We start from the raw sequence: 27,262 nt of genomic DNA on the forward strand, positions 1-27,262 counted from the left end.
ATGATGAAAAACGGCGCGCTATAGTATGCCGTACGATATGGGCTATAGCCCATGGTCCAAAATGATGAGAAACGAGGCTAACTTTTTTTTCCAAAATTTCAAAAAACATGGGCTATAACCCATCGTTTTTGTCATTTCGTCATTTTTTTCAAATCCTCAAAATGATGAAAAACGGCGCGCTATAGTATGCCGTACGATATGGGCTATAGCCCATGGTCCAAAATGATGAGAAACGAGGATAACTTTTTTTTTCAAAATTTGAAAAAACATGGGCTATAACCCATCGTTTTTGTCATTTCGTCATTTTTTTCAAATCCTCAAAAATGATGAAAAACTGCGCGCTATAATATGCCGTACGATATGGGCTATAGCCCACGGTCCAAAATGATGAGAAAAGAGGCTAACCTTTTTTTTCAAAATTTCAAAAAACATGGGCTATAACCCATCGTTTTTGTCATTTCGTCATTTTTTTCAAATCTTCAAAAATGATGAAAAACGGCACGCTATAGTATGCCGTACGATATGGGCTATAGCCCACGGTCCAAAATGATGAGAAACGAGGCTAACTTTTTTTTTCAAAATTTCAAAAAACATGGGCTATAACCCATCGTTTTTGTCATTTCGTCATTTTTTTCAAATCCTCAAAAATGATGAAAAACGGCGCGCTATAGTATGCCGTACGATATGGGCTATAGCCCATGGTCCAAAATGATGAGAAACGAGGCTAACTTTTTTTTCCAAAATTTCAAAAAACATGGGCTATAACCCATCGTTTTTGTCATTTCGTCATTTTTTTCAAATCCTCAAAAATGATGAAAACCTGCGCGCTATAATATGCCGTACGATATGGGCTATAGCCCACGGTCCAAAATGATGAGAAACGAGGCTAACCTTTTTTTTCAAAATTTCAAAAAACATGGGCTATAACCCATCGTTTTTGTCATTTCGTCATTTTTTTCAAATCCTCAAAAATGATGAAAAACGGCGCGCTATAGTATGCCGTACGATATGGGCTATAGCCCATGGTCCAAAATGATGAGAAACGAGGATAACTTTTTTTTTCAAAATTTCAAAAAACATGGGCTATAACCCATCGTTTTTGTCATTTCGTCATTTTTTTCAAATCCTCAAAAATGATGAAAAACTGCGCGCTATAATATGCCGTACGATATGGGCTATAGCCCACGGTCCAAAATGATGAGAAAAGAGGCTAACCTTTTTTTTCAAAATTTCAAAAAACATGGGCTATAACTCATCGTTTTTGTCATTTCGTCATTTTTTTCAAATCTTCAAAAATGATGAAAAACGGCACGCTATAGTATGCCGTACGATATGGGCTATAGCCCACGGTCCAAAATGATGAGAAACGAGGCTAACTTTTTTTTTCAAAATTTCAAAAAACATGGGCTATAACCTATCGTTTTTGTCATTTCGTCATTTTTTTCAAATCCTCAAAAATGATGAAAAACTGCGCGCTATAGTATGTCGTACGATATGGGCTATAGCCCACGGTCCAAAATGATGAGAAACGAGGCTAACTTTTTTTTTCAAAATTTCAAAAAACATGGGCTATAACCCATCGTTTTTGTCATTTCGTCATTTTTTTCAAATCCTCAAAAATGATGAAAAACGGCGCGCTATAGTATGCCGTACGATATGGGCTATAGCCCACGGTCCAAAATGATGAGAAACGAGGCTAACTTTTTTTCAAATTTTCAAAAAACATGGGCTATAACCCATCGTTTTTGTCATTTCGTCATTTTTTTCAAATCCTCAAAAATGATGAAAAACTGCGCGCTATAATATGCCGTACGATATGGGCTATAGCCCATGGTCCAAAATGATGAGAAACGAGGCTAACTTTTTTTCCCAAAATTAAAAAAAACATGGGCTATAACCCATCGTTTTTGTCATTTCGTCATTTTTTTCAAATCCTCAAAAATGATGAAAAACGGCGCGCTATAGTATGCCGTACGATATGGGCTATAGCCCATGGTCCAAAATGATGAGAAAAGAGGCTAACCTTTTTTTTCAAACTTTCAAAAAACATGGGCTATAACCCATCGTTTTTGTCATTTCGTCATTTTTTTCAAATCTTCAAAAATGATGAAAAACGGCACGCTATAGTATGCCGTACGATATGGGCTATAGCCCACGGTCCAAAATGATGAGAAACGAGGCTAACTTTTTTTTTCAAAATTTCAAAAAACATGGGCTATAACCCATCGTTTTTGTCATTTCGTCATTTTTTTCAAATCTTCAAAAATGATGAAAAACGGCACGCTATAGTATGCCGTACGATATGGGCTATAGCCCACGGTCCAAAATGATGAGAAACGAGGCTAACTTTTTTTTTCAAAATTTCAAAAAACATGGGCTATAACCTATCGTTTTTGTCATTTCGTCATTTTTTTCAAATCCTCAAAAATGATGAAAAACTGCGCGCTATAGTATGTCGTACGATATGGGCTATAGCCCACGGTCCAAAATGATGAGAAACGAGGCTAACTTTTTTTTTCAAAATTTCAAAAAACATGGGCTATAACCCATCGTTTTTGTCATTTCGTCATTTTTTTCAAATCCTCAAAAATGATGAAAAACGGCGCGCTATAGTATGCCATACGATATGGGCTATAGCCCATGGTCCAAAATGATGAGAAACGAGGCTAACTTTTTTTCCCAAAATTAAAAAAAACATGGGCTATAACCCATCGTTTTTGTCATTTCGTCATTTTTTTAAAATCCTCAAAAATGATGAAAAACTGCGCGCTATAATATGCCGTACGATATGGGCTATAGCCCACGGTCCAAAATGATGAGAAACGAGGCTAACTTTTTTGTCAAATTTTCAAAAAACATGGGCTATAACCCATCGTTTTTGTCATTTCGTCATTTTTTTCAAATCCTCAAAAATGATGAAAAACTGCGCGCTATAATATGCCGTACGATATGGGCTATAGCCCATGGTCCAAAATGATGAGAAACGAGGCTAACTTTTTTTCCCAAAATTAAAAAAAACATGGGCTATAACCCATCGTTTTTGTCATTTCGTCATTTTTTTCAAATCCTCAAAAATGATGAAAAACGGCGCGCTATAGTATGCCGTACGATATGGGCTATAGCCCATGGTCCAAAATGATGAGAAAAGAGGCTAACCTTTTTTTTCAAACTTTCAAAAAACATGGGCTATAACCCATCGTTTTTGTCATTTCGTCATTTTTTTCAAATCTTCAAAAATGATGAAAAACGGCACGCTATAGTATGCCGTACGATATGGGCTATAGCCCACGGTCCAAAATGATGAGAAACGAGGCTAACTTTTTTTTTCAAAATTTCAAAAAACATGGGCTATAACCCATCGTTTTTGTCATTTCGTCATTTTTTTCAAATCTTCAAAAATGATGAAAAACGGCACGCTATAGTATGCCGTACGATATGGGCTATAGCCCACGGTCCAAAATGATGAGAAACGAGGCTAACTTTTTTTTTCAAAATTTCAAAAAACATGGGCTATAACCCATCGTTTTTGTCATTTCGTCATTTTTTTCAAATCCTCAAAAATGATGAAAAACGGCGCGCTATAGTATGCCGTACGATATTGGCTATAGCCCATGGTCCAAAATGATGAGAAACGAGGCTAACTTTTTTCCCAAAATTAAAAAAAACATGGGCTATAACCCATCGTTTTTGTCATTTCGTCATTTTTTTCAAATCCTCAAAAATGATGAAAAACTGCGCGCTATAATATGCCGTACGATATGGGCTATAGCCCACGGTCCAAAATGATGAGAAACGAGGCTAACCTTTTTTTTCAAAATTTCAAAAAACATGGGCTATAACCCATCGTTTTTGTCATTTCGTCATTTTTTTCAAATCTTCAAAAATGATGAAAAACGGCACGCTATAGTATGCCGTACGATATGGGCTATAGCCCACGGTCCAAAATGATGAGAAACGAGGCTAACTTTTTTTTTCAAAATTTCAAAAACATGGGCTATAACCCATCGTTTTTGTCATTTCGTCATTTTTTTCAAATCCTCAAAAATGATGAAAAACGGCGCGCTATAGTATGCCGTACGATATGGGCTATAGCCCATGGTCCAAAATGATGAGAAACGAGGCTAACCTTTTTTTTCAAAATTTCAAAAAACATGGGCTATAACCCATCGTTTTTGTCATTTCGTCATTTTTTTCAAATCTTCAAAAATGATGAAAAACGGCACGCTATAGTATGCCGTACGATATGGGCTATAGCCAACGGTCCAAAATGATGAGAAACGAGGCTAACTTTTTTTTTCAAAATTTCAAAAACATGGGCTATAACCCATCGTTTTTGTCATTTCGTCATTTTTTTCAAATCCTCAAAAATGATGAAAAACGGCGCGCTATAGTATGCCGTACGATATGGGCTATAGCCCATGGTCCAAAATGATGAGAAACGAGGATAACTTTTTTTTTCAAAATTTCAAAAAACATGGGCTATAACCCATCGTTTTTGTCATTTCGTCATTTTTTTCAAATCCTCAAAAATGATGAAAAACGGCGCGCTATAGTATGCCGTACGATATGGGCTATAGCCCATGGTCCAAAATGATGAGAAAAGAGGCTAACCTTTTTTTTCAAACTTTCAAAAAACATGGGCTATAACCCATCGTTTTTGTCATTTCGTCATTTTTTTCAAATCTTCAAAAATGATGAAAAACGGCACGCTATAGTATGCCGTACGATATGGGCTATAGCCCACGGTCCAAAATGATGAGAAACGAGGCTAACTTTTTTTTTCAAAATTTCAAAAAACATGGGCTATAACCCATCGTTTTTGTCATTTCGTCATTTTTTCAAATCTTCAAAAATGATGAAAAACGGCACGCTATAGTATGCCGTACGATATGGGCTATAGCCCACGGTCCAAAATGATGAGAAACGAGGCTAACTTTTTTTTTCAAAATTTCAAAAAACATGGGCTATAACCCATCGTTTTTGTCATTTCGTCATTTTTTTCAAATCTTCAAAAATGATGAAAAACGGCACGCTATAGTATGCCGTACGATATGGGCTATAGCCCACGGTCCAAAATGATGAGAAACGAGGCTAACCTTTTTTTTCAAAATTTCAAAAAACATGGGCTATAACCCATCGTTTTTGTCATTTCGTCATTTTTTTCAAATCCTCAAAAATGATGAAAAACGGCGCGCTATAGTATGCCGTACGATATTGGCTATAGCCCATGGTCCAAAATGATGAGAAACGAGGCAAACTTTTTTTTCCAAAATTTCAAAAAACATGGGCTATAACCCATCGTTTTTGTCATTTCGTCATTTTTTTCAAATCCTCAAAAATGATGAAAAACGGCGCGCTATAGTATGCCGTACGATATGGGCTATAGCCCATGGTCCAAAATGATGAGAAACGAGGATAACTTTTTTTTTCAAAATTTCAAAAAACATGGGCTATAACCCATCGTTTTTGTCATTTCGTCATTTTTTTCAAATCCTCAAAAATGATGAAAAACTGCGCGCTATAATATGCCGTACGATATGGGCTATAGCCCACGGTCCAAAATGATGAGAAAAGAGGCTAACCTTTTTTTTCAAAATTTCAAAAAACATGGGCTATAACCCATCGTTTTTGTCATTTCGTCATTTTTTTCAAATCTTCAAAAATGATGAAAAACGGCACGCTATAGTATGCCGTACGATATGGGCTATAGCCCACGGTCCAAAATGATGAGAAACGAGGCTAACTTTTTTTTTCAAAATTTCAAAAAACATGGGCTATAACCCATCGTTTTTGTCATTTCGTCATTTTTTTCAAATCCTCAAAAATGATGAAAAACTGCGCGCTATAATATGCCGTACGATATGGGCTATAGCCCACGGTCCAAAATGATGAGAAACGAGGCTAACCTTTTTTTTCAAAATTTCAAAAAACATGGGCTATAACCCATCGTTTTTGTCATTTCGTCATTTTTTTCAAATCTTCAAAAATTATGAAAAACGGCACGCTATAGTATGTCGTACGATATGGGCTATAGCCCACGGTCCAAAATGATGAGAAACGAGGCTAACTTTTTTTTTCAAAATTTCAAAAAACATGGGCTATAACCCATCGTTTTTGTCATTTCGTCATTTTTTTCAAATCCTCAAAAATGATGAAAAACGGCGCGCTATAGTATGCCGTACGATATGGGCTATAGCCCATGGTCCAAAATGATGAGAAACGAGGCTAACTTTTTTTCCCAAAATTAAAAAAAACATGGGCTATAACCCATCGTTTTTGTCATTTCGTCATTTTTTTAAAATCCTCAAAAATGATGAAAAACTGCGCGCTATAATATGCCGTACGATATGGGCTATAGCCCACGGTCCAAAATGATGAGAAACGAGGCTAACTTTTTTTTCAAATTTTCAAAAAACATGGGCTATAACCCATCGTTTTTGTCATTTCGTCATTTTTTTCAAATCCTCAAAAATGATGAAAAACGGCGCGCTATAGTATGCCGTACGATATGGGCTATAGCCCATGGTCCAAAATGATGAGAAAAGAGGCTAACCTTTTTTTTCAAACTTTCAAAAAACATGGGCTATAACCCATCGTTTTTGTCATTTCGTCATTTTTTTCAAATCCTCAAAAATGATGAAAAACTGCGCGCTATAATATGCCGTACGATATGGGCTATAGCCCACGGTCCAAAATGATGAGAAAAGAGGCTAACCTTTTTTTTCAAAATTTCAAAAAACATGGGCTATAACCCATCGTTTTTGTCATTTCGTCATTTTTTTCAAATCTTCAAAAATGATGAAAAACGGCACGCTATAGTATGCCGTACGATATGGGCTATAGCCCACGGTCCAAAATGATGAGAAACGAGGCTAACTTTTTTTTTCAAAATTTCAAAAAACATGGGCTATAACCCATCGTTTTTGTCATTTCGTCATTTTTTTCAAATCCTCAAAAATGATGAAAAACTGCGCGCTATAATATGCCGTACGATATGGGCTATAGCCCACGGTCCAAAATGATGAGAAACGAGGCTAACCTTTTTTTTCAAAATTTCAAAAAACATGGGCTATAACCCATCGTTTTTGTCATTTCGTCATTTTTTTCAAATCTTCAAAAATTATGAAAAACGGCACGCTATAGTATGTCGTACGATATGGGCTATAGCCCACGGTCCAAAATGATGAGAAACGAGGCTAACTTTTTTTTTCAAAATTTCAAAAAACATGGGCTATAACCCATCGTTTTTGTCATTTCGTCATTTTTTTCAAATCCTCAAAAATGATGAAAAACGGCGCGCTATAGTATGCCGTACGATATGGGCTATAGCCCATGGTCCAAAATGATGAGAAACGAGGCTAACTTTTTTTCCCAAAATTAAAAAAAACATGGGCTATAACCCATCGTTTTTGTCATTTCGTCATTTTTTTAAAATCCTCAAAAATGATGAAAAACTGCGCGCTATAATATGCCGTACGATATGGGCTATAGCCCACGGTCCAAAATGATGAGAAACGAGGCTAACTTTTTTTTCAAATTTTCAAAAAACATGGGCTATAACCCATCGTTTTTGTCATTTCGTCATTTTTTTCAAATCCTCAAAAATGATGAAAAACGGCGCGCTATAGTATGCCGTACGATATGGGCTATAGCCCATGGTCCAAAATGATGAGAAAAGAGGCTAACCTTTTTTTTCAAACTTTCAAAAAACATGGGCTATAACCCATCGTTTTTGTCATTTCGTCATTTTTTTCAAATCTTCAAAAATGATGAAAAACGGCACGCTATAGTATGCCGTACGATATGGGCTATAGCCCACGGTCCAAAATGATGAGAAACGAGGCTAACTTTTTTTTTCAAAATTTCAAAAAACATGGGCTATAACCCATCGTTTTTGTCATTTCGTCATTTTTTTCAAATCTTCAAAAATGATGAAAAACGGCACGCTATAGTATGCCGTACGATATGGGCTATAGCCCACGGTCCAAAATGATGAGAAACGAGGCTAACTTTTTTTTTCAAAATTTCAAAAAACATGGGCTATAACCCATCGTTTTTGTCATTTCGTCATTTTTTTCAAATCCTCAAAAATGATGAAAAACGGCGCGCTATAGTATGCCGTACGATATTGGCTATAGCCCATGGTCCAAAATGATGAGAAACGAGGCTAACTTTTTTTCCCAAAATTAAAAAAAACATGGGCTATAACCCATCGTTTTTGTCATTTCGTCATTTTTTTCAAATCCTCAAAAATGATGAAAAACTGCGCGCTATAATATGCCGTACGATATGGGCTATAGCCCACGGTCCAAAATGATGAGAAACGAGGCTAACCTTTTTTTTCAAAATTTCAAAAAACATGGGCTATAACCCATCGTTTTTGTCATTTCGTCATTTTTTTCAAATCTTCAAAAATGATGAAAAACGGCACGCTATAGTATGCCGTACGATATGGGCTATAGCCCACGGTCCAAAATGATGAGAAACGAGGCTAACTTTTTTTTTTCAAAATTTCAAAAACATGGGCTATAACCCATCGTTTTTGTCATTTCGTCATTTTTTTCAAATCCTCAAAAATGATGAAAAACGGCGCGCTATAGTATGCCGTACGATATGGGCTATAGCCCATAGTCCAAAATGATGAGAAACGAGGATAACTTTTTTTTTCAAAATTTCAAAAAACATGGGCTATAACCCATCGTTTTTGTCATTTCGTCATTTTTTTCAAATCCTCAAAAATGATGAAAAACGGTGCGCTATAGTATGCCGTACGATATGGGCTATAGCCCATGGTCCAAAATGATGAGAAAAGAGGCTAACCTTTTTTTTCAAACTTTCAAAAAACATGGGCTATAACCCATCGTTTTTGTCATTTCGTCATTTTTTTCAAATCTTCAAAAATGATGAAAAACGGCACGCTATAGTATGCCGTACGATATGGGCTATAGCCCACGGTCCAAAATGATGAGAAACGAGGCTAACTTTTTTTTTCAAAATTTCAAAAAACATGGGCTATAACCCATCGTTTTTGTCATTTCGTCATTTTTTTCAAATCTTCAAAAATGATGAAAAACGGCACGCTATAGTATGCCGTACGATATGGGCTATAGCCCACGGTCCAAAATGATGAGAAACGAGGCTAACTTCTTTTTTCAAAATTTCAAAAAACATGGGCTATAACCCATCGTTTTTGTCATTTCGTCATTTTTTTCAAATCCTCAAAAATGATGAAAAACGGCGCGCTATAGTAAGCCGTACGATATTGGCTATAGCCCATGGTCCAAAATGATGAGAAACGAGGCTAACTTTTTTTTCCAAAATTTCAAAAAACATGGGCTATAACCCATCGTTTTTGTCATTTCGTCATTTTTTTCAAATCCTCAAAAATGATGAAAAACGGCGCGCTATAGTATGCCGTACGATATGGGCTATAGCCCATGGTCCAAAATGATGAGAAACGAGGATAACTTTTTTTTTCAAAATTTCAAAAAACATGGGCTATAACCCATCGTTTTTGTCATTTCGTCATTTTTTTCAAATCCTCAAAAATGATGAAAAACTGCGCGCTATAATATGCCGTACGATATGGGCTATAGCCCACGGTCCAAAATGATGAGAAAAGAGGCTAACCTTTTTTTTCAAAATTTCAAAAAACATGGGCTATAACCCATCGTTTTTGTCATTTCGTCATTTTTTTCAAATCTTCAAAAATGATGAAAAACGGCACGCTATAGTATGCCGTACGATATGGGCTATAGCCCACGGTCCAAAATGATGAGAAACGAGGCTAACTTTTTTTTTCAAAATTTCAAAAAACATGGGCTATAACCCATCGTTTTTGTCATTTCGTCATTTTTTTCAAATCCTCAAAAATGATGAAAAACGGCGCGCTATAGTATGCCGTACGATATGGGCTATAGCCCATGGTCCAAAATGATGAGAAACGAGGCTAACTTTTTTTTCCAAAATTTCAAAAAACATGGGCTATAACCCATCGTTTTTGTCATTTCGTCATTTTTTTCAAATCCTCAAAAATGATGAAAAACTGCGCGCTATAATATGCCGTACGATATGGGCTATAGCCCACGGTCCAAAATGATGAGAAACGAGGCTAACCTTTTTTTTCAAAATTTATAAAAACATGGGCTATAACCCATCGTTTTTGTCATTTCGTCATTTTTTTCAAATCCTCAAAAATGATGAAAAACGGCGCGCTATAGTATGCCGTACGATATGGGCTATAGCCCATGGTCCAAAATGATGAGAAACGAGGATAACTTTTTTTTTCAAAATTTCAAAAAACATGGGCTATAACCCATCGTTTTTGTCATTTCGTCATTTTTTTCAAATCCTCAAAAATGATGAAAAACTGCGCGCTATAATATGCCGTACGATATGGGCTATAGCCCACGGTCCAAAATGATGAGAAAAGAGGCTAACCTTTTTTTTCAAAATTTCAAAAAACATGGGCTATAACCCATCGTTTTTGTCATTTCGTCATTTTTTTCAAATCTTCAAAAATGATGAAAAACGGCACGCTATAGTATGCCGTACGATATGGGCTATAGCCCACGCTCCAAAATGATGAGAAACGAGGCTAACTTTTTTTTTCAAAATGTCAAAAAACATGGGCTATAACCCATCGTTTTTGTCATTTCGTCATTTTTTTCAAATCCTCAAAAATGATGAAAAACTGCGCGCTATAATATGCCGTACGATATGGGCTATAGCCCACGGTCCAAAATGATGAGAAACGAGGCTAACCTTTTTTTTCAAAATTTCAAAAAACATGGGCTATAACCCATCGTTTTTGTCATTTCGTCATTTTTTTCAAATCTTCAAAAATTATGAAAAACGGCACGCTATAGTATGTCGTACGATATGGGCTATAGCCCACGGTCCAAAATGATGAGAAACGAGGCTAACTTTTTTTTTCAAAATTTCAAAAAACATGGGCTATAACCCATCGTTTTTGTCATTTCGTCATTTTTTTCAAATCCTCAAAAATGATGAAAAACGGCGCGCTATAGTATGCCGTACGATATGGGCTATAGCCCATGGTCCAAAATGATGAGAAACGAGGCTAACTTTTTTTCCCAAAATTAAAAAAAACATGGGCTATAACCCATCGTTTTTGTCATTTCGTCATTTTTTTTAAATCCTCAAAAATGATGAAAAACTGCGCGCTATAATATGCCGTACGATATGGGCTATAGCCCACGGTCCAAAATGATGAGAAACGAGGCTAACTTTTTTTTCAAATTTTCAAAAAACATGGGCTATAACCCATCGTTTTTGTCATTTCGTCATTTTTTTTCAAATCCTCAAAAATGATGAAAAACTGCGCGCTATAATATGCCGTACGATATGGGCTATAGCCCATGGTCCAAAATGATGAGAAACGAGGCTAACTTTTTTTCCCAAAATTAAAAAAAACATGGGCTATAACCCATCGTTTTTGTCATTTCGTCATTTTTTTCAAATCCTCAAAAATGATGAAAAACTGCGCGCTATAATATGCCGTACGATATGGGCTATAGCCCACGGTCCAAAATGATGAGAAACGAGGCTAACCTTTTTTTTCAAAATTTCAAAAAACATGGGCTATAACGCATCGTTTTTGTCATTTCGTCATTTTTTTCAAATCTTCAAAAATGATGAAAAACGGCACGCTATAGTATGCCGTACGATATGGGCTATAGCCCACGGTCCAAAATGATGAGAAACGAGGCTAACTTTTTTTTTCAAAATTTCAAAAACATGGGCTATAACCCATCGTTTTTGTCATTTCGTCATTTTTTTCAAATCCTCAAAAATGATGAAAAACTGCGCGCTATAATATGCCGTACGATATGGGCTATAGCCCACGGTCCAAAATGATGAGAAACGAGGCTAACCTTTTTTTTCAAAATTTAAAAAAACATGGGCTATAACCCATCGTTTTTGTCATTTCGTCATTTTTTTCAAATCTTCAAAAATGATGAAAAACGGCACGCTATAGTATGCCGTACGATATGGGCTATAGCCCACAGTCCAAAATGATGAGAAACGAGGCTAACTTTTTTTTTCAAAATTTCAAAAAACATGGGCTATAACCCATCGTTTTTGACATTTCGTCATTTTTTTCAAATCCTCAAAAATGATGAAAAACTGCGCGCTATAATATGCCGTACGATATGGGCTATAGCCCACGGTCCAAAATGATGAGAAACGAGGCTAACCTTTTTTTTCAAAATTTCAAAAAACATGGGCTATAACCAATCGTTTTTGTCATTTCGTCATTTTTTTCAAATCTTCCAAAATGATGAAAAACGGCACGCTATAGTATGCCGTACGATATGGGCTATAGCCCACGGTCCAAAATGATGAGAAACGAGGCTAACTTTTTTTTTCAAAATTTCAAAAAACATGGGCTATAACCCATCGTTTTTGTCATTTCGTCATTTTTTTCAAATCCTCAAAAATGATGAAAAACGGCGCGCTATAGTATGCCGTACGATATGGGCTATAGCCCATGGTCCAAAATGATGAGAAACGAGGATAACTTTTTTTTTCAAAATTTCAAAAAACATGGGCTATAACCCATCGTTTTTGTCATTTCGTCATTTTTTTCAAATCCTCAAAAATGATGAAAAACTGCGCGCTATAATATGCCGTACGATATGGGCTATAGCCCACGGTCCAAAATGATGAGAAAAGAGGCTAACCTTTTTTTTCAAACTTTCAAAAAACATGGGCTATAACCCATCGTTTTTGTCATTTCGTCATTTTTTTCAAATCTTCAAAAATGATGAAAAACGGCACGCTATAGTATGCCGTACGATATGGGCTATAGCCCACGGTCCAAAATGATGAGAAACGAGGCTAACTACGATATGGGCTATAGCCCACGGTCCAAAATGATGAGAAACGAGGCTAACTTTTTTTTCCAAAATTTCAAAAAACATGGGCTATAACCCATCGTTTTTGTCATTTCGTCATTTTTTTCAAATCCTCAAAAATGATGAAAAACGGCGCGCTATAGTATGCCGTACGATATGGGCTATAGCCCATGGTCCAAAATGATGAGAAACGAGGATAACTTTTTTTTTCAAAATTTCAAAAAACATGGGCTATAACCCATCGTTTTTGTCATTTCGTCATTTTTTTCAAATCCTCAAAAATGATGAAAAACTGCGCGCTATAATATGCCGTACGATATGGGCTATAGCCCACGGTCCAAAATGATGAGAAAAGAGGCTAACCTTTTTTTTCAAACTTTCAAAAAACATGGGCTATAACCCATCGTTTTTGTCATTTCGTCATTTTTTTCAAATCTTCAAAAATGATGAAAAACGGCACGCTATAGTATGCCGTACGATATGGGCTATAGCCCACGGTCCAAAATGATGAGAAACGAGGCTAACTTTTTTTTTCAAAATTTCAAAAAACATGGGCTATAACCCATCGTTTTTGTCATTTCGTCATTTTTTTCAAATCTTCAAAAATGATGAAAAACGGCACGCTATAGTATGCCGTACGATATGGGCTATAGCCCACGGTCCAAAATGATGAGAAACGAGGCTAACTTTTTTTTTCAAAATTTCAAAAAACATGGGCTATAACCCATCGTTTTTGTCATTTCGTCATTTTTTTCAAATCCTCAAAAATGATGAAAAACGGCGCGCTATAGTATGCCGTACGATATTGGCTATAGCCCATGGTCCAAAATGATGAGAAACGAGGCTAACTTTTTTTTCCAAAATTTCAAAAAACATGGGCTATAACCCATCGTTTTTGTCATTTCGTCATTTTTTTCAAATCCTCAAAAATGATGAAAAACGGCGCGCTATAGTATGCCGTACGATATGGGCTATAGCCCATGGTCCAAAATGATGAGAAACGAGGATAACTTTTTTTTTCAAAATTTCAAAAAACATGGGCTATAACCCATCGTTTTTGTCATTTCGTCATTTTTTTCAAATCCTCAAAAATGATGAAAAACTGCGCGCTATAATATGCCGTACGATATGGGCTATAGCCCACGGTCCAAAATGATGAGAAAAGAGGCTAACCTTTTTTTTCAAAATTTCAAAAAACATGGGCTATAACCCATCGTTTTTGTCATTTCGTCATTTTTTTCAAATCTTCAAAAATGATGAAAAACGGCACGCTATAGTATGCCGTACGATATGGGCTATAGCCCACGGTCCAAAATGATGAGAAACGAGGCTAACTTTTTTTTTCAAAATTTCAAAAAACATGGGCTATAACCCATCGTTTTTGTCATTATTTTCGTCATTTTTTTCAAATCCTCAAAAATGATGAAAAACGGCGCGCTATAGTATGCCGTACGATATGGGCTATAGCCCATGGTCCAAAATGATGAGAAACGAGGCTAACTTTTTTTTCCAAAATTTAAAAAAACATGGGCTATAACCCATCGTTTTTGTCATTTCGTCATTTTTTTCAAATCCTCAAAAATGATGAAAAACTGCGCGCTATAATATGCCGTACGATATGGGCTATAGCCCACGGTCCAAAATGATGAGAAACGAGGCTAACCTTTTTTTTCAAAATTTCAAAAAACATGGGCTATAACCCATCGTTTTTGTCATTTCGTCATTTTTTTCAAATCCTCAAAAATGATGAAAAACGGCGCGCTATAGTATGCCGTACGATATGGGCTATAGCCCATGGTCCAAAATGATGAGAAACGAGGATAACTTTTTTTTTCAAAATTTCAAAAAACATGGGCTATAACCCATCGTTTTTGTCATTTCGTCATTTTTTTCAAATCCTCAAAAATGATGAAAAACTGCGCGCTATAATATGCCGTACGATATGGGCTATAGCCCACGGTCCAAAATGATGAGAAACGAGGCTAACTTTTTTTTTCAAAATTTCAAAAAACATGGGCTATAACCCATCGTTTTTGTCATTTCGTCATTTTTTTCAAATCCTCAAAAATGATGAAAAACGGCGCGCTATAGTATGCCGTACGATATGGGCTATAGCCCATGGTCCAAAATGATGAGAAACGAGGATAACTTTTTTTTTCAAAATTTCAAAAAACATGGGCTATAACCCATCGTTTTTGTCATTTCGTCATTTTTTTCAAATCCTCAAAAATGATGAAAAACTGCGCGCTATAATATGCCGTACGATATGGGCTATAGCCCACGGTCCAAAATGATGAGAAAAGAGGCTAACCTTTTTTTTCAAAATTTCAAAAAACATGGGCTATAACCCATCGTTTTTGTCATTTCGTCATTTTTTTCAAATCTTCAAAAATGATGAAAAACGGCACGCTATAGTATGCCGTACGATATGGGCTATAGCCCACGGTCCAAAATGATGAGAAACGAGGCTAACTTTTTTTTTCAAAATTTCAAAAAACATGGGCTATAACCCATCGTTTTTGTCATTTCGTCATTTTTTTCAAATCCTCAAAAATGATGAAAAACTGCGCGCTATAATATGCCGTACGATATGGGCTATAGCCCACGGTCCAAAATGATGAGAAACGAGGCTAACCTTTTTTTTCAAAATTTCAAAAAACATGGGCTATAACCCATCGTTTTTGTCATTTCGTCATTTTTTTCAAATCTTCAAAAATTATGAAAAACGGCACGCTATAGTATGTCGTACGATATGGGCTATAGCCCACGGTCCAAAATGATGAGAAACGAGGCTAACTTTTTTTTTCAAAATTTCAAAAAACATGGGCTATAACCCATCGTTTTTGTCATTTCGTCATTTTTTTCAAATCCTCAAAAATGATGAAAAACGGCGCGCTATAGTATGCCGTACGATATGGGCTATAGCCCATGGTCCAAAATGATGAGAAACGAGGCTAACTTTTTTTCCCAAAATTAAAAAAAACATGGGCTATAACCCATCGTTTTTGTCATTTCGTCATTTTTTTAAAATCCTCAAAAATGATGAAAAACTGCGCGCTATAATATGCCGTACGATATGGGCTATAGCCCACGGTCCAAAATGATGAGAAACGAGGCTAACTTTTTTTTCAAATTTTCAAAAAACATGGGCTATAACCCATCGTTTTTGTCATTTCGTCATTTTTTTCAAATCCTCAAAAATGATGAAAAACTGCGCGCTATAATATGCCGTACGATATGGGCTATAGCCCATGGTCCAAAATGATGAGAAACGAGGCTAACTTTTTTTCCCAAAATTAAAAAAAACATGGGCTATAACCCATCGTTTTTGTCATTTCGTCATTTTTTTCAAATCCTCAAAAATGATGAAAAACTGCGCGCTATAATATGCCGTACGATATGGGCTATAGCCCACGGTCCAAAATGATGAGAAACGAGGCTAACCTTTTTTTTCAAAATTTCAAAAAACATGGGCTATAACCCATCGTTTTTGTCATTTCGTCATTTTTTTCAAATCTTCAAAAATGATGAAAAACGGCACGCTATAGTATGCCGTACGATATGGGCTATAGCCCATGGTCCAAAATGATGAGAAACGAGGCTAACTTTTTTTCCCAAAATTAAAAAAAACATGGGCTATAACCCATCGTTTTTGTCATTTCGTCATTTTTTTAAAATCCTCAAAAATGATGAAAAACTGCGCGCTATAATATGCCGTACGATATGGGCTATAGCCCACGGTCCAAAATGATGAGAAACGAGGCTAACTTTTTTTTCAAATTTTCAAAAAACATGGGCTATAACCCATCGTTTTTGTCATTTCGTCATTTTTTTCAAATCCTCAAAAATGATGAAAAACTGCGCGCTATAATATGCCGTACGATATGGGCTATAGCCCATGGTCCAAAATGATGAGAAACGAGGCTAACTTTTTTTCCCAAAATTAAAAAAAACATGGGCTATAACCCATCGTTTTTGTCATTTCGTCATTTTTTTCAAATCCTCAAAAATGATGAAAAACTGCGCGCTATAATATGCCGTACGATATGGGCTATAGCCCACGGTCCAAAATGATGAGAAACGAGGCTAACCTTTTTTTTCAAAATTTCAAAAAACATGGGCTATAACCCATCGTTTTTGTCATTTCGTCATTTTTTTCAAATCTTCAAAAATGATGAAAAACGGCACGCTATAGTATGCCGTACGATATGGGCTATAGCCCACGGTCCAAAATGATGAGAAACGAGGCTAACTTTTTTTTTCAAAATTTCAAAAACATGGGCTATAACCCATCGTTTTTGTCATTTCGTCATTTTTTTCAAATCCTCAAAAATGATGAAAAACTGCGCGCTATAATATGCCGTACGATATGGGCTATAGCCCACGGTCCAAAATGATGAGAAACGAGGCTAACCTTTTTTTTCAAAATTTCAAAAAACATGGGCTATAACCCATCGTTTTTGTCATTTCGTCATTTTTTTCAAATCCTCAAAAATGATGAAAAACGGCGCGCTATAGTATGCCGTACGATATGGGCTATAGCCCATGGTCCAAAATGATGAGAAACGAGGATAACTTTTTTTTCAAAATTTCAAAAAACATGGGCTATAACCCATCGTTTTTGTCATTTCGTCATTTTTTTCAAATCCTCAAAAATGATGAAAAACTGCGCGCTATAATATGCCGTACGATATGGGCTATAGCCCACGGTCCAAAATGATGAGAAAAGAGGCTAACCTTTTTTTTCAAAATTTCAAAAAACATGGGCTATAACCCATCGTTTTTGTCATTTCGTCATTTTTTTCAAATCTTCAAAAATGATGAAAAACGGCACGCTATAGTATGCCGTACGATATGGGCTATAGCCCACGGTCCAAAATGATGAGAAACGAGGCTAACTTTTTTTTTCAAAATTTCAAAAAACATGGGCTATAACCCATCGTTTTTGTCATTTCGTCATTTTTTTCAAATCCTCAAAAATGATGAAAAACTGCGCGCTATAATATGCCGTACGATATGGGCTATAGCCCACGGTCCAAAATGATGAGAAACGAGGCTAACTTTTTTTTCAAATTTTCAAAAAACATGGGCTATAACCCATCGTTTTTGTCATTTCGTCATTTTTTTCAAATCCTCAAAAATGATGAAAAACTGTGCGCTATAATATGCCGTACGATATGGGCTATAGCCCATGGTCCAAAATGATGAGAAACGAGGCTAACTTTTTTTCCCAAAATTAAAAAAAACATGGGCTATAACCCATCGTTTTTGTCATTTCGTCATTTTTTTCAAATCCTCAAAAATGATGAAAAACTGCGCGCTATAATATGCCGTACGATATGGGCTATAGCCCACGGTCCAAAATGATGAGAAACGAGGCTAACCTTTTTTTTCAAAATTTCAAAAAACATGGGCTATAACCCATCGTTTTTGTCATTTCGTCATTTTTTTCAAATCTTCAAAAATGATGAAAAACGGCACGCTATAGTATGCCGTACGATATGGGCTATAGCCCACGGTCCAAAATGATGAGAAACGAGGCTAACTTTTTTTTTCAAAATTTAAAAAACATGGGCTATAACCCATCGTTTTTGTCATTTCGTCATTTTTTTCAAATCCTCAAAAATGATGAAAAACTGCGCGCTATAATATGCCGTACGATATGGGCTATAGCCCACGGTCCAAAATGATGAGAAACGAGGCTAACCTTTTTTTTCAAAATTTAAAAAAACATGGGCTATAACCCATCGTTTTTGTCATTTCGTCATTTTTTTCAAATCTTCAAAAATGATGAAAAACGGCACGCTATAGTATGCCGTACGATATGGGCTATAGCCCACAGTCCAAAATGATGAGAAACGAGGCTAACTTTTTTTTTCAAAATTTCAAAAAACATGGGCTATAACCCATCGTTTTTGACATTTCGTCATTTTTTTCAAATCCTCAAAAATGATGAAAAACTGCGCGCTATAATATGCCGTACGATATGGGCTATAGCCCACGGTCCAAAATGATGAGAAACGAGGCTAACCTTTTTTTTCAAAATTTCAAAAAACATGGGCTATAACCAATCGTTTTTGTCATTTCGTCATTTTTTTCAAATCTTCAAAAATGATGAAAAACGGCACGCTATAGTATGCCGTACGATATGGGCTATAGCCCACGGTCCAAAATGATGAGAAACGAGGCTAACTTTTTTTTTCAAAATTTCAAAAAACATGGGCTATAACCCATCGTTTTTGTCATTTCGTCATTTTTTTCAAATCCTCAAAAATGATGAAAAACGGCGCGCTATAGTATGCCGTACGATATGGGCTATAGCCCATGGTCCAAAAATGATGAGAAACGAGGCTAACTTTTTTTTCCAAAATTTCAAAAAACATGGGCTATAACCCATCGTTTTTGTCATTTCGTCATTTTTTTCAAATCCTCAAAAATGATGAAAAACGGCGCGCTATAGTATGCCGTACGATATGGGCTATAGCCCATGGTCCAAAATGATGAGAAACGAGGATAACTTTTTTTTTCAAAAATTCAAAAAACATGGGCTATAACCCATCGTTTTTGTCATTTCGTCATTTTATTAAAATCCTCAAAAATGATGAAAAACTGCGCGCTATAATATGCCGTACGATATGGGCTATAGCCCACGGTCCAAAATGATGAGAAAAGAGGCTAACCTTTTTTTTCAAAATTTCAAAAAACATGGGCTATAACCCATCGTTTTTGTCATTTCGTCATTTTTTTCAAATCTTCAAAAATGATGAAAAACGGCACGCTATAGTATGCCGTACGATATGGGCTATAGCCCACGGTCCAAAATGATGAGAAACGAGGCTAACTTTTTTTTTCAAAATTTCAAAAAACATGGGCTATAACCCATCGTTTTTGTCATTTCGTCATTTTTTTCAAATCTTCAAAAATGATGAAAAACGGCACGCTATAGTATGCCGTACGATATGGGCTATAGCCCACGGTCCAAAATGATGAGAAACGAGGCTAACTTTTTTTTTCAAAATTTCAAAAAACATGGGCTATAACCCATCGTTTTTGTCATTTCGTCATTTTTTTCAAATCCTCAAAAATGATGAAAAACGGCGCGCTATAGTATGCCGTACGATATGGGCTATAGCCCATGGTCCAAAATGATGAGAAACGAGGCTAACTTTTTTTTCCAAAATTTCAAAAAACATGGGATATAACCCATCGTTTTTGTCATTTCGTCATTTTTTTCAAATCCTCAAAAATGATGAAAAACGGCAAGCTATAGTATGCCGTACGATATGGGCTATAGCCCACGGTCCAAAATGATGAGAAACGAGGCTAACTTTTTTTTCAAATTTTCAAAAAACATGCGCTATAACCCATCGTTTTTGTCATTTCGTCATTTTTTTCAAATCCTCAAAAATGATGAAAAACTGCGCGCTATAATATGCCGTACGATATGGGCTATAGCCCACGGTCCAAAATGATGAGAAACGAGGCTAACCTTTTTTTTCAAAATTTCAAAAAACATGGGCTATAACCCATCGTTTTTGTCATTTCGTCATTTTTTTCAAATCTTCAAAAATGATGAAAAACGGCACGCTATAGTATGCCGTACGATATGGGCTATAGCCCACGGTCCAAAATGATGAGAAACGAGGCTAACTTTTTTTTTCAAAATTTCAAAAAACATGGGCTATAACCCATCGTTTTTGTCATTTCGTCATTTTTTTCAAATCCTCAAAAATGATGAAAAACGGCGCGCTATAGTATGCCGTACGATATGGGCTATAGCCCATGGTCCAAAATGATGAGAAACGAGGCTAACTTTTTTTTCCAAAATTTCAAAAAACATGGGCTATAACCCATCGTTTTTGTCATTTCGTCATTTTTTTCAAATCCTCAAAAATGATGAAAAACGGCAAGCTATAGTATGCCGTACGATATGGGCTATAGCCCACGGTCCAAAATGATGAGAAACGAGGCTAACTTTTTTTTCAAAATTTCAAAAAACATGGGCTATAACCCATCGTTTTTGTCATTTCGTCATTTTTTTCAAATCTTTAAAAATGATGAAAAACTGCGCGCTATAATATGCCGTACGATATGGGCTATAGCCCACGGTCCAAAATGATGAGAAAAGAGGCTAACCTTTTTTTTCAAAATTTCAAAAAACATGGGCTATAACCCATCGTTTTTGTCATTTCGTCATTTTTTTCAAATCTTCAAAAATGATGAAAAACGGCACGCTATAGTATGCCGTACGATATGGGCTATAGCCCACGGTCCAAAATGATGAGAAACGAGGCTAACTTTTTTTTCAAATTTTCAAAAAACATGGGCTATAACCCATCGTTTTTGTCATTTTGTCATTTTTTTCAAATCCTCAAAAATGATGAAAAACTGCGCGCTTTAATATGCCGTACGATATGGGCTATAGCCCACGGTCCAAAATGATGAGAAAAGAGGCTAACCTTTTTTTTCAAAATTTCAAAAAACATGGCTATAACCCATCGTTTTTGTCATTTCGTCATTTTTTTCAAATCCTCAAAAATGATGAAAAACGGCGCGCTATAGTATGCCGTACGATATGGGCTATAGCCCATGGTCCAAAATGATGAGAAACGAGGCTAACTTTTTTTTCCAAAATTTCAAAAAACATGGGCTATAACCCATCGTTTTTGTCATTTCGTCATTTTTTTCAAATCCTCAAAAATGATGAAAAACTGCGCGCTATAATATGCCGTACGATATGGGCTATAGCCCACGGTCCAAAATGATGAGAAACGAGGCTAACCTTTTTTTTCAAAATTTCAAAAAACATGGGCTATAACCCATCGTTTTTGTCATTTCGTCATTTTTTTCAAATCCTCAAAAATGATGAAAAACGGCGCGCTATAGTATGCCGTACGATATGGGCTATAGCCCATGGTCCAAAATGATGAGAAACGAGGATAACTTTTTTTTTCAAAATTTCAAAAAACATGGGCTATAACCCATCGTTTTTGTCATTTCGTCATTTTTTTCAAATCCTCAAAAATGATGAAAAACTGCGCGCTATAATATGCCGTACGATATGGGCTATAGCCCACGGTCCAAAATGATGAGAAAAGAGGCTAACCTTTTTTTTCAAAATTTCAAAAAACATGGGCTATAACCCATCGTTTTTGTCATTTCGTCATTTTTTTCAAATCCTCAAAAATGATGAAAAACGGCGCGCTATAGTATGCCGTACGATATGGGCTATAGCCCATGGTCCAAAATGATGAGAAACGAGGCTAACTTTTTTTTCCAAAATTTCAAAAAACATGGGATATAACCCATCGTTTTTGTCATTTCGTCATGTTTTTCAAATCCTCAAAAATGATGAAAAACGGCAAGCTATAGTATGCCGTACGATATGGGCTATAGCCCACGGTCCAAAATGATGAGAAACGAGGCTAACTTTTTTTTCAAATTTTCAAAAAACATGCGCTATAACCCATCGTTTTTGTCATTTCGTCATTTTTTTCAAATCCTCAAAAATGATGAAAAACTGCGCGCTATAATATGCCGTACGATATGGGCTATAGCCCACGGTCCAAAATGATGAGAAACGAGGCTAACCTTTTTTTTCAAAATTTCAAAAAACATGGGCTATAACCCATCGTTTTTGTCATTTCGTCATTTTTTTCAAATCTTCAAAAATGATGAAAAACGGCACGCTATAGTATGCCGTACGATATGGGCTATAGCCCACGGTCCAAAATGATGAGAAACGAGGCTAACTTTTTTTTTCAAAATTTCAAAAAACATGGGCTATAACCCATCGTTTTTGTCATTTCGTCATTTTTTTCAAATCCTCAAAAATGATGAAAAACGGCGCGCTATAGTATGCCGTACGATATGGGCTATAGCCCATGGTCCAAAATGATGAGAAACGAGGCTAACTTTTTTTTCCAAAATTTCAAAAAACATGGGCTATAACCCATCGTTTTTGTCATTTCGTCATTTTTTTCAAATCCTCAAAAATGATGAAAAACGGCAAGCTATAGTATGCCGTACGATATGGGCTATAGCCCACGGTCCAAAATGATGAGAAACGAGGCTAACTTTTTTTTCAAAATTTCAAAAAACATGGGCTATAACCCATCGTTTTTGTCATTTCGTCATTTTTTTCAAATCTTTAAAAATAATGAAAAACTGCGCGCTATAATATGCCGTACGATATGGGCTATAGCCCACGGTCCAAAATGATGAGAAAAGAGGCTAACCTTTTTTTTCAAAATTTCAAAAAACATGGGCTATAACCCATCGTTTTTGTCATTTCGTCATTTTTTTCAAATCTTCAAAAATGATGAAAAACGGCACGCTATAGTATGCCGTACGATATGGGCTATAGCCCACGGTCCAAAATGATGAGAAACGAGGCTAACTTTTTTTTCAAATTTTCAAAAAACATGGGCTATAACCCATCGTTTTTGTCATTTTGTCATTTTTTTCAAATCCTCAAAAATGATGAAAAACTGCGCGCTTTAATATGCCGTACGATATGGGCTATAGCCCACGGTCCAAAATGATGAGAAAAGAGGCTAACCTTTTTTTTCAAAATTTCAAAAAACATGGCTATAACCCATCGTTTTTGTCATTTCGTCATTTTTTTCAAATCCTCAAAAATGATGAAAAACGGCGCGCTATAGTATGCCGTACGATATGGGCTATAGCCCATGGTCCAAAATGATGAGAAACGAGGCTAACTTTTTTTTCCAAAATTTCAAAAAACATGGGCTATAACCCATCGTTTTTGTCATTTCGTCATTTTTTTCAAATCCTCAAAAATGATGAAAAACTGCGCGCTATAATATGCCGTACGATATGGGCTATAGCCCACGGTCCAAAATGATGAGAAACGAGGCTAACCTTTTTTTTCAAAATTTCAAAAAACATGGGCTATAACCCATCGTTTTTGTCATTTCGTCATTTTTTTCAAATCCTCAAAAATGATGAAAAACGGCGCGCTATAGTATGCCGTACGATATGGGCTATAGCCCATGGTCCAAAATGATGAGAAACGAGGATAACTTTTTTTTTCAAAATTTCAAAAAACATGGGCTATAACCCATCGTTTTTGTCATTTCGTCATTTTTTTCAAATCTTCAAAAATGATGAAAAACGGCACGCTATAGTATGCCGTACGATATGGGCTATAGCCCACGGTCCAAAATGATGAGAAACGAGGCTAACTTTTTTTTCAAATTTTCAAAAAACATGGGCTATAACCCATCGTTTTTGTCATTTTGTCATTTTTTTCAAATCCTCAAAAATGATGAAAAACTGCGCGCTTTAATATGCCGTACGATATGGGCTATAGCCCACGGTCCAAAATGATGAGAAAAGAGGCTAACCTTTTTTTTCAAAATTTCAAAAAACATGGCTATAACCCATCGTTTTTGTCATTTCGTCATTTTTTTCAAATCCTCAAAAATGATGAAAAACGGCGCGCTATAGTATGCCGTACGATATGGGCTATAGCCCATGGTCCAAAATGATGAGAAACGAGGCTAACTTTTTTTTCCAAAATTTCAAAAAACATGGGCTATAACCCATCGTTTTTGTCATTTCGTCATTTTTTTCAAATCCTCAAAAATGATGAAAAACTGCGCGCTATAATATGCCGTACGATATGGGCTATAGCCCACGGTCCAAAATGATGAGAAACGAGGCTAACCTTTTTTTTCAAAATTTCAAAAAACATGGGCTATAACCCATCGTTTTTGTCATTTCGTCATTTTTTTCAAATCCTCAAAAATGATGAAAAACGGCGCGCTATAGTATGCCGTACGATATGGGCTATAGCCCATGGTCCAAAATGATGAGAAACGAGGATAACTTTTTTTTTCAAAATTTCAAAAAACATGGGCTATAACCCATCGTTTTTGTCATTTCGTCATTTTTTTCAAATCCTCAAAAATGATGAAAAACTGCGCGCTATAATATGCCGTACGATATGGGCTATAGCCCACGGTCCAAAATGATGAGAAAAGAGGCTAACCTTTTTTTTCAAAATTTCAAAAAACATGGGCTATAACCCATCGTTTTTGTCATTTCGTCATTTTTTTCAAATCCTCAAAAATGATGAAAAACGGCGCGCTATAGTATGCCGTACGATATGGGCTATAGCCCATGGTCCAAAATGATGAGAAACGAGGCTAACTTTTTTTTCCAAAATTTCAAAAAACATGGGATATAACCCATCGTTTTTGTCATTTCGTCATGTTTTTCAAATCCTCAAAAATGATGAAAAACGGCAAGCTATAGTATGCCGTACGATATGGGCTATAGCCCACGGTCCAAAATGATGAGAAACGAGGCTAACTTTTTTTTCAAATTTTCAAAAAACATGCGCTATAACCCATCGTTTTTGTCATTTCGTCATTTTTTTCAAATCCTCAAAAATGATGAAAAACTGCGCGCTATAATATGCCGTACGATATGGGCTATAGCCCACGGTCCAAAATGATGAGAAACGAGGCTAACCTTTTTTTTCAAAATTTCAAAAAACATGGGCTATAACCCATCGTTTTTGTCATTTCGTCATTTTTTTCAAATCTTCAAAAATGATGAAAAACGGCACGCTATAGTATGCCGTACGATATGGGCTATAGCCCACGGTCCAAAATGATGAGAAACGAGGCTAACTTTTTTTTCAAATTTTCAAAAAACATGGGCTATAACCCATCGTTTTTGTCATTTTGTCATTTTTTTCAAATCCTCAAAAATGATGAAAAACTGCGCGCTTTAATATGCCGTACGATATGGGCTATAGCCCACGGTCCAAAATGATGAGAAAAGAGGCTAACCTTTTTTTTCAAAATTTCAAAAAACATGGCTATAACCCATCGTTTTTGTCATTTCGTCATTTTTTTCAAATCCTCAAAAATGATGAAAAACGGCGCGCTATAGTATGCCGTACGATATGGGCTATAGCCCATGGTCCAAAATGATGAGAAACGAGGCTAACTTTTTTTTCCAAAATTTCAAAAAACATGGGCTATAACCCATCGTTTTTGTCATTTCGTCATTTTTTTCAAATCCTCAAAAATGATGAAAAACTGCGCGCTATAATATGCCGTACGATATGGGCTATAGCCCACGGTCCAAAATGATGAGAAACGAGGCTAACCTTTTTTTTCAAAATTTCAAAAAACATGGGCTATAACCCATCGTTTTTGTCATTTCGTCATTTTTTTCAAATCCTCAAAAATGATGAAAAACGGCGCGCTATAGTATGCCGTACGATATGGGCTATAGCCCATGGTCCAAAATGATGAGAAACGAGGATAACTTTTTTTTTCAAAATTTCAAAAAACATGGGCTATAACCCATCGTTTTTGTCATTTCGTCATTTTTTTCAAATCCTCAAAAATGATGAAAAACTGCGCGCTATAATATGCCGTACGATATGGGCTATAGCCCACGGTCCAAAATGATGAGAAAAGAGGCTAACCTTTTTTTTCAAAATTTCAAAAAACATGGGCTATAACCCATCGTTTTTGTCATTTCGTCATTTTTTTCAAATCTTCAAAAATGATGAAAAACGGCACGCTATAGTATGCCGTACGATATGGGCTATAGCCCACGGTCCAAAATGATGAGAAACGAGGCTAACTTTTTTTTTCAAAATTTCAAAAAACATGGGCTATAACCCATCGTTTTTGTCATTTCGTCATTTTTTTCAAATCCTCAAAAATGATGAAAAACTGCGCGCTATAATATGCCGTACGATATGGGCTATAGCCCACGGTCCAAAATGATGAGAAACGAGGCTAACCTTTTTTTTCAAAATTTCAAAAAACATGGGCTATAACCCATCGTTTTTGTCATTTCGTCATTTTTTTCAAATCTTCAAAAATTATGAAAAACGGCACGCTATAGTATGTCGTACGATATGGGCTATAGCCCACGGTCCAAAATGATGAGAAACGAGGCTAACTTTTTTTTTCAAAATTTCAAAAAACATGGGCTATAACCCATCGTTTTTGTCATTTCGTCATTTTTTTCAAATCCTCAAAAATGATGAAAAACTGCGCGCTATAATATGCCGTACGATATGGGCTATAGCCCACGGTCCAAAATGATGAGAAACGAGGCTAACCTTTTTTTTCAAAATTTCAAAAAACATGGGCTATAACCCATCGTTTTTGTCATTTCGTCATTTTTTTCAAATCCTCAAAAATGATGAAAAACGGCGCGCTATAGTATGCCGTACGATATGGGCTATAGCCCATGGTCCAAAATGATGAGAAACGAGGATAACTTTTTTTTTCAAAATTTCAAAAAACATGGGCTATAACCCATCGTTTTTGTCATTTCGTCATTTTTTTCAAATCCTCAAAAATGATGAAAAACTGCGCGCT

Source organism: Protomyctophum bolini (assembly GCF_963924005.1).
Source record: "Protomyctophum bolini genome assembly, chromosome: 1".
NCBI classification, from domain to species: domain Eukaryota; kingdom Metazoa; phylum Chordata; class Actinopteri; order Myctophiformes; family Myctophidae; genus Protomyctophum; species Protomyctophum bolini.